Raw genomic sequence first — 22,224 nt, 5'->3', positions numbered from 1 at the left:
CTTTGTTATAATGTATTCTTCCAAGCACTTATTACAGTACTCTGTACACAGTAAGCATGCAACAAATATGATTGATTGATTGATTGACAAGTAAGAACTTTAAAAAATGTATTTCATTTACAGTCGAGTGGGTAGAATGGAGTAGTGCATTCAGCAGTTGGGACAACATGACAACTGATGAGACAGTACAACCAAAGCAGTGAAACAAAGCAGGGTCGGAAATAGGTCCAATCGTAACCACTGGAATAATCTTCCACCTCAACAGGGGTTTATATGTTTCTTCATAAGCCTGTGAGAAGATATGCAGATAACTGAGCTCTAGAAGAACAAGACATGCTGATTATTATGAATCACTTTGCAGATTACACAAAACACTATGGTTTGACAATCCAGTCTGGAGAAAAGGAAAATCAGGTAGTAGTAATAATAATAACAATGATAATAATAATAATACTAATAGCATTTGGTAAGCACTGAACTAAGCACTGGGGTACATACAAGATTAGCAGGTACCACATGGGGCTCACAGTCCAAATAGGAGGGTGAACAGGCACTGAATCCTCACTTTGCCCATGAGAGAACTGAGGAATAAAGAAGTTAAGTGATTTTCCCAAGGTCACAGATCAGGTACGTGCTGGAGTTGGGATTGGAACACAGGTCCTCTGACTTACAGGCCTGTGCTCTTTCCAGTAGACCACCCTGCTTCCCAGCCTACACCAGGAAAACTCCACACACACCCAAAGTATTTAACTGGCAACACAGAACTTAAAAAAATCAGTCGCTAGATTCTGCATCTTATAGTATCTCGTTCAACAATGCAAGTATATATAAAGAGATAGGAACCAGAATCAACAAGAGCAATATGGCCTGAGGAAGAATGAAGGAAAGAATGTGGTGACAATGGGGTATTAAGTTCCTTACCAAGCTGAGGGCTACAGGGCTGTTGTGGTGTCCAACCTTCTATATAATAATAATAGCATTTATAAAGTGCCTACTATGTGAAAAGCACTGTTCTAAGCGCTGGGGAGGTTACAAGGTGATCAGGTTGTCCCACAGGGGGCTCACAGTCTTAATCCCCATTTTACAGATGAGGTAACTGAGGCCCAGAGTAGTTAAGTGGCTTGCCCAAAGTCACACAGCTGACAATTGGTGGAGCCGGGATTTGAACCCCTGACCTCTGACTCCAAAGCCCGTGCTCTTTCCACTGAGCCACGCTGCTTCTCATGCTTCTCTCTATATGGGCTGGGAGACCTGAATCTACAACAGGAGACATTTCCCGTTTCTAGAGCAGTTCAATTAGCATCATTTATGCACTATCAAATGGCAGGGCAAGATCACCAAAAATGAGGCCCTGAAATGCAGTCAGCTCGTCAGCATGCTAGCAATGCTTGCAGCAACCCAGATTGGGTAGACAGGATATAAGAAGAGATATACCTATTCTCCACTCCCCTATATTATATATCCCTTCCTATATCCCTATATATACATATATATATATATATATATATATATATATCCCTATCTATCTCTCTCTATATATCCCTATATACCCTATATCCCTTCCTCCTATGTCACCTAAGCACTTGAGTCTGTACCCCTTAGGCATTTGGTACTCCCCCACTTCTTCCCCCACTGCACTTATGCCCATATCAATCAATCAATCAATCATATTTATTGAGCGCTTACTATGTGCAGAGCACTGTACTAAGCGCTTGGGAAGTACAAATTGGCAACACATAGAGACAGTCCCTACCCAACAGTGGGCTCACAGTCTAAAAGGGGGAGACAGAGAACAAAACCAAACATACCAACAAAATAAAATAAATAGGATAGAAATGTACAAGTAAAATAAATAAATAAATAAATAGAGTAATAAACATGTACAACCATATATACATATATACAGGTGCTGTGGGGAGGGGAAGGAGGCAAGATGGGGGGATGGAGAGGGGGACGAGGGGGAGAGGAAGGAAGGGGCTCAGTCTGGGAAGGCCTCCTGGAGGAGGTGAGCTCTCAGCAGGGCCTTGAAGGGAGGAAGAGAGCTAGCTTGGTGGATGGGCAGAGGGAGGGCATTCCAGGCCCGGGGGATGACATGGGCCGGGGGTCGATGGCGGGACAGGCGAGAGCGAGGTACAGTGAGGAGATTAGCGGTGGAGGAGTGGAGGGTGCGGGGTGGGCTGTAGAAGGAGAGAAGGGAGGTGAGGTAGGAGGGGGCGAGGTGATGGACAGCCTTGAAGCCCAGGGTGAGGAGTTTCTGCCTGATGCGCAGATTGATTGGTAGCCATTGGAGGTTTTTGAGGAGGGGAGTAATATGCCCAGAGCGTTTCTGGACAAAGATAATCTGGGCAGCAGCATGAAGTATGGATTGAAGTGGAGAGAGACACGAAGATGGGAGATCAGAGAGAAGGCTGGTGCAGTAGTCCAGATGGGATAGGATGAGAGCTTGAATGAGCAGGGTAGCGGTTTGGATAGAGAGGAAAGGGCGGATCTTGGCAATGTTGCGGAGCTGAGACCGGCAGGTTTTGGTGACGGATTGGATGTGAGGGGTGAATGAGAGAGCGGATTCGAGGATGACACCAAGGTTGCGGGCTTGTGAGACGGGAAGGATGGTAGTGCCGTCAACAGAGATGGGAAAGTCAGGGAGAGGACAAGGTTTGGGAGGGAAGACAAGGAACTCAGTCAGTCAGTATATCCTTATACTCTGTTCCTCTCGCTACCTGTAGTTAATTTTAATGTCTTTCTCCCCAACTAGATTGTTAGGTCCTTGAGGGCATGTTCATATCGACTAACTCTATTGTACTCTCCCAATTCTTAGTACAGTAATAATAATAATAATGGTATTTGTTAAGTGCTTACTATGTACAAAGCACTGTTCTAAGCACTGGGGGGATACAAGGTGATCAGGTTGTCCCACGTGGGGTTCACAGTCTTAATCCCCATTTTACAGATGAGGTAATTGAGGCACAGAGAAGTTAAGTGACTTGCCCAAAGTCACACAGCTGGCAATTGGCGAAGCTGGGATTTGAACCCGTGACCTCTGACTCCAAAGCCCAGTCTCTTTCCACTGAGCCACGCTGCTTCTCTACAGTACTCTGCACATGGTAAGTGCTCAATAAATACCATTGTTTGATTTATAATGCATGTGCAGTACATTGTTCATCTTTAGGAGATATAAACAATGGGTTAGAATATACTTTTGGTCAATCAATCAATCAGTGGTAACTACTGAGAGTTCACTGTGCGCAGACCAGTATAATAAGTGCTTTTTGTCTTGTCTTATGCCGCCGAGTCTTCCCCGACCCATAGCGACACCATGGACACATCTCTCCCAGAACACCCCGACTCCATCTGCAATCATTCTGGGAGTGTATCCATAGAGTGTTCTTGGTAAAAATCCAGAAGTGGTTTACCATTGCCTCCTTCCACGCAGTAAACTTGAGTCTCTGCCCTCGACTCTCTCCAATGCCGCTGCTGCCCAGCACAAGTGAGTTCTGACTTGTAGCAGATTGCCTTCCACTCGCTAGTTACTGTCCAAGCTAGGAATGGAATGGATAGGCCTCTGCTTGACTCTCCCTCCTGCAGTCAAGATTGGTAGAGCACTGGAAACTCTCCAGGTGCGACCCTGAGAGGGGAATAACTGGTTTCGGAGAGTACAATCCAATAGAAATGTCCTATGGTATTCTGCTACATCTCAACAGCCTATGAGCATCATCCAAATCATTAAGACTCTGGAGTCTGTATGCTAAGATAATGTTCTTCTGCCCCAAGGAGAATACATGGAGAGGTTTGGAGAATACATGGAGAGAATCACATGAGAGGTTTGGAGGCTACCCTCCAGACTGTTCGATCACTGGGATGATTAAGACGGGTGTGATTATCAGATCAAGGACAGTCCTTGATCCTAGCACAGATGTTATATCAGATGTATTTCATCAGTATCACTCACCTGTGAAAGTTTGATCTTCAAATGGGAAGACAGGACGATCTACAATGAGTCGTAAGCTCAACGAGCTAGACGGTAAACTCCTTGTTGGCAGGGAACATGGCTACCAAATTTTTTGTATTGTACTCTCCCAAACACTTAGTACAGAGCTCTGCACACAATAAGCTCTCATTAAATACCACTGATTGATCAATGATTGAGGTCCTGGAAATGAGTCAATCTACTAGCATCAAACTGATGATTACCTCATCACAATTTTCCTCAACTGGAAATGTAAACAAAATAATGACAGCAGGCATATCAAAGCAGTTGTTACATGGTGAGTTGATGTGGGGAACCAACTGCATGGAAGGCAGAAGCAACATATTTAGGAGTTCACAGAGCATATGGCCTCAGGCAAATACACCATAGCTGAGGACTGTTGGGAACAACAACCTGGCATGCAGCAATTAGGAACGGGCTGAACCTTTTTGAGCTGTGCTTTTGGGGAGAAGCAGCATGACCTGGTGAAAAGAGCACTGGCCTCTGAGTCAGAAGGACGAGGGTTCTAATCCCGGCTCTGCCACTTGTCCGATGTGTGATCTTGGGCAAATCATTTAACTTCTCTGTGACTCATTTCCCTCATCTATAAAATGGGGTTTAAGACTGTGAGCCCTATGTGGACAGGGACCCTGTCCAAACCCATTATCTCGTATCTATCCCAGTGCTTAGTTAGAACAGTGTCTGGCACATAGTAAGAACTTCCCAAATACTACCATAATTATTATTAGGAAAAGGTAGAATTGAAAACTGATAAGATCCTCCTTCACGTGTGGACAGGATGGCCCATCACAAACCCATCGATTTAGCTACTCTTGCCACATGGATAAAATTTGATCTCCAGGAGTGTCACAATGGAAAGCACAGAATGGCTATATATTTCTGTAGAGTGCTTTCTGATATCTAATCAGCTGAAAAGTGTGGCAAACAAATGCATCTTTAGTGTAGCTTAGCTTTCTCTCCCTTTAGCCACAAACCTTCCCAATCTTTAAATTAACGAAGAAGCTAGTGCCACCAGCTTTTTCCTACATCATTTACAGAAAGGTATCAAGCCCTGAACATCATCACCACACTGTACTTCACAATGTGCAATTACAACTTTCTCCTGCCTCACAAGATTGGCACCCAAAAGCCCAGATGAAATATGAATTTGGATATGTGAAAATAAGCATTCACCATGCAGAGATTGCAATAATAAATACAACCAGTATGTTTTAGCAGGTTCAATTGGAGCACGAGATTTTCAATATATGTGTCAGTTGAAATTGTTTGACTGAAGAGTTTTGAAGGTTGGCAGTTCAGAGTGCTGTGACCTTTGAAAATCTTGTGATCACTGCCAAACTGGCAGGAACATTTCTAAAAAATCATTATCACAGAAAAATCAAGCATTAGGTTTTGCTACTGTGTAGCTACATTTCCCTTTATGTTGCCTATTGTCTGAAATTTTTACCTTTTCTAATTAAAATGCAAAGCATTATTAAATAGACCGTTTCATTCACAAAGACAGAATAAAGCAAGACGGACACCATTTTGCCATCGTGCAAGTTTAGACGCATCTAAGTTTGAAATCCCAAGATAATCCTGTTGACAAATCAATTACTTCCTTCCAGTAAAAAACCTGATTATAGCTATTGTTTATTCAATAAAGATCAACTGATGAAAATGCTGTTTGAATGGGGCAGACTATTAAATTGGTCTGTCAGTGAATGCAATCTAAAGTTAACTCCAATACGACAGAGACTGAAAAACAAAGCCATAGAAATTTAAAAAGAATTAAAGTACCAAATTCTAAAAGGCAGTACAAATCAAGAGGATAGAGTTTATTAGATGTTTTCTCTCTTCAACTAACAGAGCCAGAGAATATAAATTGTGAAATACCAGTATTATCCAATAATCAATTTGCAACTCCTAAAAGAGCACAAGACATGGGGAAACAAAACATAATAGTAATAATAGTGTTAGTATTTATTGAGCAGCTATTTGGCTCAGTGCACTGTAAAGAGAAAATCATGCCATTTAAATGCACTCTTCTTTTATGATAGGATAACAGGTCATTGAGATTTTAGCGATGTTTTAAATTGCATCCTACTTGATATCCTCATTGCTAACATGAGAAAGAATGATCTTGACAATACTACTGTTGAGTACACTGTTGGCTCAAGAGTACATTCAAAAGTGTCATCCTCAAAGGCTCAGGATCATTCTGAAAGAATATATGAAGGTTGTACCATGGGTATCAGTTTAAATTATAGCTTTATTGATGACCTGGGTGGAGGAAAGAACTCACTTAAGCAATTTGCAACTGATTCTACATTGGGGGTACAGCTAACGTTTTGGACAACTGGAATAGAATTCAAACTGTTGTAAACTAATTGGGAAAAACTGAAAAAATGGTCCTGAAAAAATAATGATAACAACAACAACACTAATAATGATAGTATTTGTTGAACACCTACTATGTAATAATGATGGTATTTGTTAAGCGCTTACTATGTGCGAAGCGCTGTTCTCAAGTACTGTTCTAAATGCTGGGATAGATGCAAGATAATCAGAGTGGACACAGTCCCTGTCCTACATGGGGCTCACAGTGCCAATAGGAAGGAGAATAGGCATTGAATTCCCATTTTACAGATGAGGAAACTGGTGCACAGTGGAATTAAGTGACTTGACTGAGGTCATGCAGCAGGCAAATGGCAGAGCCAGGATTAGACACCAGGTCCTTTGACTTCCAGGCTGATGTTCTTTCTACTAGTTCCTGCTGCTCCAGAAACTTCACAATCATTCCCCCTGCCCCAATCTCCCAACACCCCTCTCCTCTATCTAGGGTGGGGAAAAAATGATGAGGCACAAAGCCAGCAGAAAAAGAGCTCGGAGCAATAGTTGACCAAAAGCTGAATTTGAATCAGTAATACAATGTTGTTTATTGAAATAGCCAGTGTGATCCTGGAATGTTTCAGCTGGAGTTTGACTTGCAAAGTTAGAAGTAATCCCTCCATTCTGCTCTATACTGCTGCAGTCTTTTTTCGAGTACTTTATCCAGTTTTGTTCAGAACACTTTAGTGAGGATGTGGAGAAACTGAAGGGGTTACAGAAGAGAGGCGCACTACTAGTGAAAGACAAGGAAAATAGATTCACAGACTAAGCCCCCCTTTTCCTCAGCTCCCCCTCCCCTCCGCGTCTCGACTTCCTCCCTTTGCTGTACCCCCCTTTCGCCGCCCCACAGCACTTGTGTATATGTATACCTATCTATAATTCTATTTATTTATATTGATGCCTGTTTACTTGTTTTGATGTGTATATATCTATAATTCTATTTATATTGATGCCTGTTTACTTGCTTTGATTTCTGTCTCCCCCCTTCTAGACTGTAAGCTCGGTATGGACAGGGATTGTTTCTCTTTATTGCTGAATTGTGCTTTCCAAGCACTTAGAACAGTGCTCTGCACACAGTAAGCTCTCAATAAAGCTAATTAGTGGACTACAACAGAATCGTATAAGTACAACAGTGGATGAACGAATTCAGAGACAAAAAAGGCATGTGCTATTCTGTGCAGGAATAAACTTGAGAAAAGAGGAAGGGTATAATAAGAATCACAGGGCATTATGAGGGAGTCTGGCCACACCTAAAGACTGATTCATACTTTGACTAACAGCATTCATGAAAGCAAATGAAAACAGTGAGAGCGAGCGGTAGTAATAGTATTTATTAAGCACTTACTGTGTGAAGAGCACTGAACGAGAATACACAGGTGAGAATTAGACACGATCTTTGTTCCTCGGGAGGGTCACAAACTAAGAGTTAAATTATATGTTGTCCTTGGGAAGGATATCTAGTCACCCAAACACAATGGGGATCTTAAACTTTGCCTATACAATCATGCTATCTACCATTGCATCACTTTGCCATCTGCTTTACTGGACAATAAGGAATAACAGGTTGAATCATCTTTGCAAAGAGTGCCATTCTGGTAACTAATCCCTTGCTTTTCACATCACCGAAATGAAACACCTCACTTGCACTTGATTTTCACCATTAGAAACCAGCATAAATATTTGTGATATTCATTTGTGCAGAAGATCACATGGGATCCTCCATTCCCCCCACATTTTTTCCCTTATAGTTTAGCTGTTCCTTTATCCCATCTATTTCCTGAGTTAAGCACCATAGGGGAAGCTCCCTAAAGCAGGGACACACTTAGTTAGCTCAGAACCAATGGCCCTTTCACCTCCACTAGATTATCTCTCACTCACCATGGTTTCCATTCTGGCTATCCCCAAGTAGTAGAGCCTTTCAGCTCTAGACTGTAAGCTCATCTTTAAGCTCATTATGAAGAGAGAACAAGTCCACTAATTCATTCCTTTATTCATTCAATTGTATTTATTGAGCGCTTACTGTGTGCAGAGCACTGTACTAAGCTCTTGGGAAGTACAAGTTGGCAACATATAGAGACGGTCCCTACCCAACAATTTGCTCACAGTCTAATTCTGTTGTATTGTACTCTCTCAAACACTTAGTAGCATATTCTGCACATTGTAAGCACTCAATAAATACCATTGATTGACTGATTGATTGCTTTTAATGAGATGAATTACTGCCATCCTTAGCCCAGGGATACATCCACCTGTCACATTCTACCAGATGTGAAACTTGAGGGATGGAGGAAGCTGTAGCAGAGGGGCGGGCATTGCATCCTCCCATCCTTTTTACTTAGTTTAGTTGGTAGAGGAAGAGGTCAGAGTGAATGGCAAAATAAATTAGAGCTCCTTGCCCCTTATATGTCAAAAACTAAGCACCTATTTAGATGCTGCTAAAGATCAGTTCTAGCTATTGCACAACACCATACAGGTGTGCTTGACCTGGGCAAATCCTGCTTATCTATTTTGAAACGTGAAGTCTACAGTTATAAAGATAAGGCTGGTGCTATTTTGAATGACAGTCTCCCAGAGAACCTCTAAAAACACCATGGAAAAATTCCTGAAATACTAGATGTACTTTTAAAATGGATATGCTGCTGATACTTCTCGGATTTATTTAATTGAGAAGTGAACACCTTCAGAAATTCTCTCCAGCTACCCTTTGGGAAAACTTTGTTTTCTCAAAGTTCTAGTGACAAGACAGGGAGAAAAAGATTCTGGGAGCATCAGCCCTATCATCATATGTCAGAAGTCTCGGGAGTTCTGTTTGTGTAGCATACGAAATGGTTTTGAAATTTGTGAGATGACTGGCATCTGTGATCGGCTCATAGCAAAAGTCACCCTAATAACCTGGAAAATTGCCATCATTCTGGATTCTGTAAAGGGATTCAGAATCTATCAATCATGGTGATGTTATGAAACACCAAAAAAGAAAGTCTATATATTATAGTAGCTCTCATAACACACAAAAGAAAACAAATAAAATGCAAAGGCCTAGCTATTTCCCTTATTTTGTTTTTTCCCTTAGTTAGTGAATTCCCTTTCCTTAATGACTCACTCAGTGGTCCATTTCTGGACTAGTACCAGAGTTCACAGGTGGTAAGAGCCTCTGTGGTTTGGCACTTGGTGAGTACCATAATAATCTTCAAGCAGGTTGCAGGGTGTGTGTTCCCTCTAGTAGCTATTTAATACTGGAATTTTTCTTCTAAATGAAGAAGAAAGAGAAATCAGATCTTGCTCATATAGAATTGAAATAGTTTGAAGCAAATCATCTGCTTCAAATTATCAATGAGAATCATTCCATGGAATTGAAAAATGTTCCCTGGAATCTTTTGAATTAAAAAAATTGAGTAAAATACTATCTATAGAGAGTCAGCAGCCTTTTTTTGCACCAAACCCCATAAAGTTTCTGTGGTTTTCATCTAGAGGCTGCTGTTCACCACTTGAATTTCCCTCACCTTAACAAATCTAGGAGTCACCTGTCTGTTTCATCATCAGTGTCTCAGTTCCTACCTTACCTAATCTCATTATTTTCCTCCTTATCCTGATCCCACTTCAGAATTTTAAGTAGACGCAATGATATTTTACTGGTGTCCACTTCAAAAATAATTTCTTGGGGTTAAATATCAGGTCAAGTATTATCCTAATTCCTAACTTGGCTAAGTTATCAATGTTTCCTTGGGGCATGGACTGAAAAGATCTACAGGTTTTAAGGTGAGCACATGTCATGCCAGTGAAATGATTAGCACCAGATCAAGTGTTATTTTTATCCGCATTTCACTGCATTTATAGAGTTGAGAGTTGTTTGTAATTGTCTATGAATCCAAAAAAAGGAACTAATGTAATAGCAGTTGTTAAATTCTTATATTATTTTGTAATTTTATCATTATTCCCCAATATAAACTTTGGGATAATAGACAGATATAAATATTATGAGAGCTTCCTTGTTGCCTAGGGAACAGTTATTGGTACATCACTGCTTATGCATTTTTTAGTGTTTCTAGTCAAGCAACAAAAACAAAACCTTTGTATTTGTTTTACTTCATGAGTTATATCAGAGGACTACAATAAATAGGGAATGAGAGTGCAATTTGGGCCTGTAGAAATACATTAAAAATGACATACAGCATCGGTACATAACAACAATTTTAAATTCTATTAAAAATGAATAGTGCAAATTGGAAGTGCTGTGGCATATCTCTTGGTGGTCCCCTGGGGGAGAATAGGCCAATTTAGAAGATAGTCTGCCAATGCCAAAGAATATGTTTAAGGGTCTTACTCTTATTTTCTCTACTAGGGTGCATCTCTTCTTTAGGCAAGAGTCCTAAATGCCAAAGTGATACGTGTCCTTTATTTATTTATTTTTTTTGTATTTGCCAAACACTCATTGCAGGGTATCGCATCCAGTGGGTGCTGACTAATAATAATAATAATGATGGTATTTGTTAAGCATTTACTATCTGCAAAGCACTGTTCTAAGTGCTGGGGAGGTTACAAGGTGATCAGGTTGTCCCATGGGGGACTCACAGTTTTAATCCCCATTTTACAGATGAGGTAACTGAGGCCCAGAGAAGTTAAGTGACTTGGCCAAAGTCACACAGCTGACAGTTGGCAGAGCCGGGATTTGAACCCATGACCTCTGACTCCAAAGCCCGTGCTCTTTCCACTGAGCCACACTGCTTCTCCAGCTACTAGCTACTACTACTACAGCTACCACCACTTCTTACTGAATGCAGCGCATTGTACAAAGCACTTGGGAAGTAGTGGTAGTAGTGGTAATCATATTTCATTAAGCCCTTACTGTGTCCCAGAGGACTGTACTAAGTGCTAGGAAAGAACAGACGATTGAATGTGATGCCAATTTGTGATGCCAATTTGTACTTCCCAAGCGCTTAGTACAGTGCTCTGCACATAGTAAGCGCTCAATAAATACGATTGATTGATTGATTGATTGATTGAATGAATGAATGAATGAATGAATAGACAGGTGGGAATTAGACACCCTGTCTGCCCCTCCGTGGGCTGACAATGACACATTCTCTTTTGCTGGACTTTGTTATATTCACGCCACGGTGACACTGAATACCTTCCACAGGAAAGGTTAGCTTTCTTGATCCCGTTCACTACATTTCCCTACATTTCCCTCTGAATCGAGTATTACTGGATAGTAAATAGCTGCAGGAGCAGATTTCATTGACATATTTGAGAAGCAGCATGGCTATGAGAAGCAGCGTGGCTCAATGGAAAGATCGTGGGCTTGGGAGTCAGAGGTCATGAGTTCAAATCCCAGCTCTGCCAATTGTCAGCTGTGTGACCTTGGGCAAGTCACTTAACTTCTCTGTGCCTCAGTTCCCTCATCTGTAAAATGGGGATTAAGACTGTGAGCCCCACATGGGACAACCTTGATTACCCCGTATCCTCCCCAGCACTTAGAACAGTGCTTTGCACATAGTAAGCGCTTAACAAATGCCATCATCATCATCATTATTATTATATTTGATGCTCATTTTTTATTGCAGGATTAACCTAGCCTTAGTCTTCTTCGATCCACAACATTTTGCTCTGTGGAATAAATATCTCCTAGAGAACTACTAGAATGAAAGCATCAACTAACAGGTTTCTTCTTGTGCCTTTGAAACTACACACATTTTCACTCTGATGGTTATGGGTAATGGAGCAGAAGAGCTTCATTAACTCTAGCATAACTGATGCGGCAGTCTTAAACTTCTACTAAACTTCTCTGAACAACCAGACCTATTGAAAAACTGCTGATAGTCTTGAGCAATTTTGCCAGTTCAATGCATATTGAGTATGGAAGCCTGGATATTTTTCACTGCACATTTCTATGACTGACAAAGCTAGTCTCAGAGGACTTTTTAAAAAACGTTTGCTCCTTTTTATTCCTAGTTTCATACTAGATGTCTGCCATATTACAGCTACACACATAGTTAATGTTTTAACTATAATTTAATCTTCAGCATAGTGTGGTTTCTAAAAGAGCATACATCTGGAAATCAGAGGACCTAGGTTCTAGTCTCAGCTCAGTCATTGGTTTATTTTATTTTATTTTGTTAGTATGTTTGGTTTTGTTCTCTGTCTCCCCCTTTTAGACTGTGAGCCCACTGTTGGGTAGGGACTGTCTCTATATGTTGCCAATTTGTACTTCCCAAGCGCTTAGTACAGTGCTCTGCACATAGTAAGCGCTCAATAAATATGATTGATGATGATGATTGGTTTACTATATGATCTTGGGCAAGTCAATTAAGTCATTAGTGAGAAGCGGCATGGCTTAGTGGAAAGAGCATGGGGTTGGGAGTCATAGGTCATGGGTTCTAATCCTCACTCTGCCACTTATCAGCTGTGTGACTTTGGGCAAGTCACTTAACTTCTCTGTGCCTCAGTTACCTCATCTGTAAAATGGGGATTAAGACTGTGGGCCCCACGTGGGACAACCTGATTACCTTGTATCTACCCCAGCGCTTAGAACACTGCTTAGCACATAGTAAGCACTTAATAAATACCACTATTACTATTATTATTTAACCCCTCTACGCCTCAGTTTTCTCAACTTTAAAATGGGGATAATAATGTCTGTCTTTACCACCTTCACAGGAAGATGTGTAATGGTGGAGCTCTTTGGGAATTAAAGCACTGTATCAAATCAAGGTATAATATGCAACATAGGTTTAATTTCAATGATGCATTGCTCAGGGTTAAACAAAGTATTTTGTGTCATGAAAAATCTTTCAGAAGCTATTTGAACATATTCTAATATTTATGTGTCAGTCAGGGAAATTATCAACTTCAACAACTAGCCATAAAAAATAATGCAATAAATTAGTGGCTATTAAATGAGTATAACTCCGAAGAAAAAATGTTTTTATACTTTACCACTAAACTATCTGGTTCAAGGGAATGTGACTACCAACTTTGTTTTATTGGGCTCCACAAAGCACTCCACACACAATGCTTATAATGCTCGGCACACAGTAAGTGCTCCCTAAATGCCATTGATTTATTGATTACTATTTGATCAATATTTCCACTATGAAAATGTTTATTTTACAAACAAATTAGTAAAATAGACAATACAAAATGCAACTTTTAGGCAGGCATTTGTTACTAAGTAGAGAAGGGGTGTGGTCTTGTGGAAAGAGCACAATCCTGGGAGTCACAGGTCCTGGGTTGTAATTCCAGCTCCTCCACTCATCTGCTGTGTGACCTTGGGCAAGTTACTTAGCTTCTCTGGGCCTCAGTTTCCTCATCTGTAAAAATGGGGATTAAATCCTACTCCTTCCTACCTTGACTGTGAGCCCCATGAGGGATAGGGACTGTGTCAAAACTGATAACCTCATAGATACCACTTGAAACAGTTCTTGGCACATAGTAAGTGCTTAACAAATTCATTCATTCATTCAATCGTATTTATTGAGCACTTACTGTGTGCAGAGCACTGTACTAAGCGCTTGGGAAGTACAAGTTGGCAACATATAGAGACGGTCCCTACCCAACAGCGGGCTCACAGTCTAGAATACCACAATGAATTCATTACTTACCTGAGGATACATGCTGTCAGCTTTTTGGGGAATGTTAACCCAATTGATAACACTAATGATGTAGTTAAGAAGTTAAATGATTTTTTAATACATTCAAAAATACTACATCATTTTGACAATGTATTGAAAGATGAAAAAAAACAACACTTTATGAAAGACTATTACTCTTTATTGAAAGGCTACAATTAAAAAGCTGCATTTTAATGAGTTATATGTTAAATAAGATGCTGTTGAGTAAAAGTGGACATATTTGAACATAAAGACAGAAATCAATATATTTTATGGCCTCACTCTATACGAAAGTAAAATAGGATTGTATAATAAGGACATAAAGGACAACTATGAAACCTTAATGGAGAAAAATACTGTACCTGCACTCACTTGAATGTAAAAGATAAATCACACAGTGTAACAATGTCTTCTGCTGAGGAGGGCACACATAGACGTACTATTCTGTACCAACAACTGCAACCCCCAACTCCCCGACCAGCCATCTGGCAACACACGCAAACATAAGCCAAAGGAGGAGTCGTGAGAGTCTTCATATAGCTCAGAGCAACCCTTCAAAACTACTGGAAAAATAACTCAAACTCGGGTTCCATGGCTGCTGAGAAAATCTAAACAAAAGTTTTACGCAAGTTTGTGAAACATTACAATGCTTCGTGATGATTAGAACATCTTTACCCAATAAGGAGAACAGTGCATGTTTCATGTGAGCTAGCTCTATTCAGAATAGATACCTCAGTCCTGAGTGAACAAAGACTTCCTGATGAAGGACGACTCCAAGGAAGACGTTTTGGAAACAACACCAGAGGTAAAGGTTTTCATTTGAAGCATGGCTCCTGGGACAGGAGTTTTATGGGGAAGGGGCCTACAAGAAAGGTAGAAAGGGGAGGAAGAAGAGACTGGGCATAAAATGAGAGGTATAGCCACATTCAGTCTGAGAAAGGAAGGTGGACGCACAGACAAGAACATACAACCAGGTAGGAGGATATGCAGCATGTCGTAGTCGATACAACACAGGCCTGAGAGTCAGAAGGTCATGGGTTTTAATCCCGGCTCTGCCACTTAACTGCTTTGTGACCTTGGGCAAGTCACTTCACATCTCTGGGTCTCAGTTCCCTCATCTATAAAATGGGGATCATGACTGTGAGCCCCATGTGGGACAGGGACTGTGTTCAACCTGGTTCGCTTGTATCCACCCTTGCGCTTAGCACAATGCCTGACACAGAGAAGCAGCGTGGCTCAGTGGAAAGAGCACGGGCTTTGGAGTCAGGAGTCGGAGGGTTCAAATCCCGGCTCCGCCAATTGTCAGCTGTGTGACTTTGGGCAAGTCACTTCACTTCTCTGTGCCTCAGTGACCTCATCTGTAAAATGGGGATTAAGACTGTGAGCCCCCCGTGGGACAACCCAATCACCTTGTAACCTCCCCAGCGCTTAGAACAGTGCTTTACACACAGTAAGCACTTAATAAATGCCATTAAAAAAGTGCTTAACAAATTCCATAATTATTATCATTATATGTACACAAACACATAGGGCAGAGGAGAGGAGATCCAGACATATGTACAGGGTTAGGAGGATAGCAATCAATCAATCCATCAATCCAGACTACAATGAATCAAGACAGATACAGAAGGAAAGTAGTCAGACTTTGGCAGGTAGCCCATTGCCGACTTGAGGCCATGGTCAGGTGCAACCCTCAGGATTCATTCGTGGTTTTAGGCTAGGATGGGACACAAGTGTTATCGGGCACCCCATCATTGCACCAGCTTCTGGACAGCCTCCTTCTTATTGTGAGTTTGAGGGCAAGGGCAGGCAACCCCAAAAGCTAATGATTCTGCTTCCATAGTCCCAGTCCCAAGGTGTCGGGATCACCTTCACATCACTAAAAGCTGCCTTTACCTCTCCATCCAAACTGCTTCCATGTCAGTACAATCACTCATCCTATCCTGCCTAGATTACTATATCAGCATTCTTTCTGACCGCCCAACCTCCTGCCTTTCCCCACTCCAGTCCATACTTCACACCTCTGCTTGGATTATCTTTCTACAGAAACATTCAGGACCTGTCACCCCATTCCTCAAAAATCTCCAGTGGTTGCCTATCCACCTCTGTATCAAATAAAAACTCCTCACTATGGACTTTAAAGCTTTCCATCACCCTACACCCTCCTACCTCACCTCGCTTCTCTCCTTCTACAACCCAGCCCGCACACTCCGATCCTCTGGTGCTAACCTTCTCGCTCTGCCTCCATCTCTCCTCTCTCACCGCCACTCCCTGGCCCATGTCCTGCCTCTGGCCTGGAACGCCCTCCCTCCTCAAATCCGCCAGACAATTACTCTCCCCTACTTCAAAGCCTTACTGAAGGCACATCTCCTCCAAGAGGGCTTCCCAGACTATGCCCGACTTTTCCTCATCTCCCACTCCCTTCTGCAACACCCTGACTTGCTCCCTTTGCTCTTCTCCCCTCCCCTCACCCCAAAGCACTTATGCATAGATCTGTAATTTTATTTATTTATATTGATGTCTGTTTGTATTGATGCCTGTCTCCCCCACTCTAGACTGTGAGCTCTTCGTGGGCAGGAATTGTCTCTCTTTATGCTGTATTGTACTTTCCCAAGTGCTTAGTACAGTGCTCTGCACACAGCAAGCGCTCAATAAATACGACTGCATGAATTGAATGAATGAATGAATGAATGAGTTTCATATGGCAATGGCCCCATCGCCTCCCCTATCCCCGCCAGTTGGTCTCCCTGGATGACAGTTGTTGGCTTCGCAATCAGACATCTGTTTGGCTCAAGCTTTCCAAACCTTCCCAACGATAGGCTAGCCCATCAATCATCTCGGCACTAATATACTGCCTGTGTATTTCAATTTGATTTATTCATTCATTCAATTGTATTTAGTGACCGCTTACTGCGTGCAGAGCACTGTACTAAGAGCTTGGAAAATACAATTTATTCATTTGTGTTTATTGTTTATATTATACCTTCACTCTTACTTATTTGACCATTTATGTCTACACATTCTTTCCTAGTAGACTGTAAGCCCTTTGGCAGCAGGGATCACAATTTTACCTTTTTAGATGTTCCCCAAGTACTCAGTATAGAGATCTCCCACTATAACCCAGCCTGCAGACCTCACTTCTCTCACACCAACCTACTCTCTGTGCCTCTGTCTCATCTATTCCACCACCAACTCCTTGTCCATGTTCTCCCTCTGGTCTGGAACTGGCCCACACCACTTCATATCTGACAGTCCACCACTCTTTCCACCTTTAGTATCCTCCAAAAGTCATATATCCTCCAAGAGGACATCCCAGACTAAGTCCATGTTTTCCCCCATCTGCTCTCCCCTGTGTGTTGACGATGCAGTTGGCTGTGTACCCTTTTAGTTCTTTGATACTCACCCTAGCATCACAGTATTTATGTAAATACTCTTATACCCACTAGAGAAGCAGTGTGGCTCAGTGGAAAGAGCACAGGCTTTGGAGTCAGAGGTCATGGGTTCAAATCCCAGCTCCAGCAATTGTCAGCTGTGTGAACTCATCTGTAACCTCATCTGTAAAATGAAGATTAAGACTTTGAGTCCCCTGTGGGACAACCTGATCACCTTGTAACCTCCCCAGTGCTTAGAACAATGCTTTGCACATAGTAAGCGCTTAATAAATGCCATTATTATTAATATTTCCTCTATCTGTGCCCCATTTTAACATCTGTTTCCCCTTGTAGACTGTAATAATAATAATAATAATAATAATAATAATAATAATAATGGTATTTGTTAAGCACTTACTATGTGCCAAGCACTGTTTTAAGTTCTGGGGTAGATTCAGGGTAAGAAGGCTGTCCCACGTGGGGCTCACAGCCTTAATCCCCATTTGATAGATGAGGTAACTGAGGAACAGAGAAGTTAAGTGACTTGCCCAAAGTCACACAGCTGATAGGTTGAGGAGTTGGGATTAGAACCCATGACCTCTGACTCCCAAGCCCAGGCTCTTTCCACTGAGCCACGCTGCTCCTCATCATCTTCATGTACTTTGCCAAGCATTTAGGGCAGTGTTGTGCTCACAGTAAGCACTCAAGAAACACAACTGATTGACTGATTTAAAAATAAATACCACTGACTATTCAATTACAGTGCTCTGCAAACAAAAGACACTCATTGACAGTAATACTAGCAGTGAGGGAGTAAAGTTTCTACACATTCCTTTAAAACCAAAGTTCTACACTCCAGTCATCAACATATATGTTACCTCCATGACTTCCAGCAATGAGGAAAAGTCTAAATGGATCTAGATAGACTCATCTCAACAGTGCAAGAATAAAACAAGCTGAAGGTCATGGGAAATTTCAACACACATTTAGGCAGTGAGGTAGGAATACGAAAAAAAATTGAGGAACCCTTAGGAATGGAAAATAAAATCACCAACACAATATTCTTTTTAACAAAGAAGAAAGAGATATCTTGGATGCAGTGAAACCTGAAGGTTCTTCACATCGATCAATCAATCAATCATATTTATTGAGCGCTTACTATGTGCAGAGCACTGTACTAAGCGCTTGGGAAGTACAAGTTGGCAACATATAGAGACAGTCCCTACCCAACAGTGGGCTCGCAGTCTAAAAGGGGGAGACAGAGAACAAAACCAAACATACTAACAAAATAAAATAAATAGAATAGATATGTACAAGTAAAATAAATAAATAAATAAATAGAGTAATAAATATGTATAAACATATATACATACATATAGGTGCTGTGGGGAAGGGAAGGAGGTAAGATGGGGGGATGGAGAGGGGGACGAGGGGGAGAGGAAGGAAGGGGTTCAGTCTGGGAAGGCCTCCTGGAGGAGGTGAGCTCTCAGTAGGGCCTTGAAGAGAGGAAGAGAGCTAGTTTGGCGGATGGGCAGAGGGAGGGCATTCCAGGCGCGGGGGATGACGTGGGCCAGGGGTCGATGGTGGGACAGGTGAGAACGAGGCACGGTGAGGAGATTAGCGGCACAGGAGTGGAGGGTGCGGGCTGGGCTGTAGAAGGAGAGAAGGGAGGTGAGGTAGGAGGGGGCGAGGTGATGGACAGCCTTGAAGCCGAGAGTGAGGAGTTTCTGCCTGATGCGCAGATTGATTAGTAGCCACTGGAGATTTTTGAGGAGGGGAGTAACATGAACTGAGCGTTTCTGGACAAAGACAATCCGGGCAGCAGCATGAAGTATGGATTGAAGTGGGGAGAGCCACGAGGATGGGAGATCAGAGAGAAGGCTGATGCAGTAAACATCATTGTTATTCTGTTTGGCACTAAGTCATGAACTGATCATTGCTCAATAAAGTCCAGGTTTTTACTGGTCCTAAAATCAATGTGTTGCAATATGCCATCTAAATTAACCAAACGGTTAAACATTAAATTCTTGGAGACCAAAGATATATGCCAAAAACTAGGCAAGAAATCCCATGTCTTTCTATCAATACAACCAATGAATGGGTATCAGTCAATCAATCGATGGCATTTATTGAGTGCTTACCCCATGCAGAGCACTGTACTAAGCACTTAGGAGACTACAATAAGTGCTCAGTACAGTGCACACAGTAAGCACTCAATAAATGTGATTGCTTGATTACACACAACAGAGTTGGTAGACACACTCCCTCTCCATAATAAGCCTACAGTCTAGAGGGGGAGACAGACATTATCTATAAATAAATGATCTTTAGATATGGACATAAGTGCTCTGGGGCTGAGGGGCAAATGTCAAATGCCCAAAAGGTACAGATCCAAATTCACATATGAACCAGAAGGGAGAGGGAGTCAGGGAAAGGAATGAGGGAAGGGTTCTTGAAGATGTGACCTTAATAAGGCTTTGAAGATCCCTATAAGATGCATCTGTCGTTGGCCTTTTTAGATGATATCACTGAAAGTGGTTTGGGGAGATTGACTAAAAGATCAGAGGGTGACTTGTAGTCAGGCCCCAAATGAATCAACATTATGCAGTTCCTAGTGATCCTGACAAAAGGATGCATATCAAAGCACAGTTAATGCCATACAAACAAGTTGAGGAATATGTTTGACAAGTAGAGGAACCTTATTACTAAAGAGATCTAAGGCTATACAGAACAAGGAATTCTATGCATTTCTGAGGAATGTCCATACATATCGACCTTACACCTTTGAAGAGCACAAACTGTTCCGCCCACATCAGACAAGCAGGAAATATTCATTCATTCATTCAATCGTATTTATTGAGCACTTACTGTGTGCAGAGTGCTGTACTGAGCGCTTGGAAAGTACAATTCGGCAACAGATAGATACAATCGCTACCCAACAAAGGGCTCACAGTATAGAGGGGGAGACAGACAACAAAACAAAACGAGGAGGCAGGCATCAATAGCATCAAAATAGATAAATAGAATTATAGAGATAGCAAAGAGGTACCACTTTCCTGTTCTCCTTAAACTTCCTTTTACCTCTAGTAGGTGGCCTTACAAAGAACAGCTACCCTGCAAACATGAGAAGTTAGGGTCTTCCCTGCCAATATTTAAGTAAGCACACCACTGCAGTTAGGGCCATGAACCATGGCAAAACTGGCAGTCCTGATGATATACCAGTTGAGATCTACAAGCAAGGATTAGGTAGCAGTAATACTAACCATAACAGTGATATTTGTTAAGCACTTACCATGTGCCAAGCACTGTACTAAATGCTGGGGTTGACACAAGATCATCCGGTAGGACACAGTTCCTGCCTCACGATGGGCTCAGAGTCAATGGAGGAGGCAGTGCAGGCATTTAATCCCCGTAATTTACAGATGATGAAACTGATGCCCAGAGAAGTTAAATGACTTGCCCAAGGTCACAGAGCAGGCAAGTGGGGGAGCCGGCATTAGAATCCAGATCCCATGACCCCCAGGCCCATGGTCTTTCCACTAGTCCACACTGCTGGAATGCCTGCGTGGCTCTTCCCTATGACAAGCAGCTTGGCGTAGTGCAAAGAGAAACCAGCAAGGGCTGAGTTGTAGTGGGAGAGAAGCAAGGTTAGGTTGAGTGGTTTTATACCACAAAGGGTTTTAGAGGGGCAATGCTTAAGAGTGCAATGAATAATCTAGAAGTTGGTGTTACAGTGTGATTCCAAAAGTCTGGGTAAACCTTCTAAAGCATCAAGCAAAAACTCTTCACTCTCGGCTTCAAGGCTGTCCACCACCTTGCCCCCTCCTACCTCACCTCCCTTCTCTCCTTCTACAGCCCAGGCCGCACCCTCGGCTCCTCTGCCGCTAAGCTCCTCATTGTGCCTCATTCTCGCCTGTCCCAACGTCGATACCTGGCCCACGTCCTCCCCCTGGCCTGGAATGCCCTCCCTCCGCACATCCACCAATCTAGCTCTCTTCCTCCCTTCAAAGCCCTACTGAGAGCTCACCTCCTCCAGAAGGCCTTCCCAGACCTTCCCCTTTTTCCTCTCCTCCTCCCCATCCCTCCCGCCCTACCTCCTTCCCCTCCCCACAGCACCTGTATACGTTTGTATAGATTTATTACTCTATTTATTTTACTTGTACATATTTACTATTCTATTTATTTTGTTAATGATGTGCTTCTAGCTTTACTTCTATTTATTCTGATGACTTGACACCTGTCCATATGTTTTGTTTTGTTGTCTGTCTCCCCCTTCTAGACTGTGAGCCTGTTGTTGGGTAGGGACCGTCTCTATATGTTGCCGGCTTGTACTTCCCAAGTGCTTAGTACAGTGCTCTGCACACAGTAAGCACTCACTAAATATAATTGAATGAATGAAGGATCATCAGAAATCCTTGAAATGGCCATTCAATAGCTCCTGCATGTAGATTACTGTACCCTAGAAGCACGTTTATGAGAGTCGCTGTAAGTAATTATAAATCACATAGAATCAGCAAAGCTGATATTGACTTTCAAATTGCCTTATGAAGTCTGCTTGTGGCAAGCCCTACACACAGCCTCAGATCTCCTTTGGCAGCACAAAGCTGAATAATGTCATCAAATTATATTTCGAATGATAACAGAAAGACAAACAAGTAGAAAGCTGCATCAAGAAGACTATGTTCTTTGAGAGACTAACAGGAAGTGATGTCAGTGGGAAATTGCGCCTCAGATCAAACTGAAGGTCTGTGGAGCAATTGTAGTGTTTAACATTTGAGTTGACTATGAAACTTGGGCCTACCAAAGCTGCAAAATCCTACTTCTGGAGCAGTTACAACAGTACCACCTACATGCCATATTTAACATCAAATGACAGGACAAAATGACGAAC

At 42.0% G+C, this 22,224-nt stretch overlaps 1 protein-coding gene and 1 non-coding gene across 3 annotated transcripts in view; both read right to left on the bottom strand.

Moving 5' to 3' along the window:
* LOC119950329 (contactin-3-like) overlaps window positions 1–22,224 on the bottom strand; it is a 281,892-nt gene that overhangs the window by 127,757 nt on the left and 131,911 nt on the right. The window lies entirely within an intron of this gene.
* Window positions 3,495–3,632, bottom strand: LOC119920427. Its single transcript, XR_005448173.1, has one exon. It is a non-coding gene; the product is annotated as a small nucleolar RNA SNORA7 (small nucleolar RNA).

Source organism: Tachyglossus aculeatus, chromosome X1 (assembly GCF_015852505.1).
Source record: "Tachyglossus aculeatus isolate mTacAcu1 chromosome X1, mTacAcu1.pri, whole genome shotgun sequence".
In the NCBI taxonomy this organism is placed as follows: Eukaryota; Metazoa; Chordata; class Mammalia; order Monotremata; family Tachyglossidae; genus Tachyglossus; species Tachyglossus aculeatus.
The sequence above is the reverse complement of the archived record's forward strand: the minus strand, read 5'-3'. Positions and strand labels throughout refer to the sequence as shown.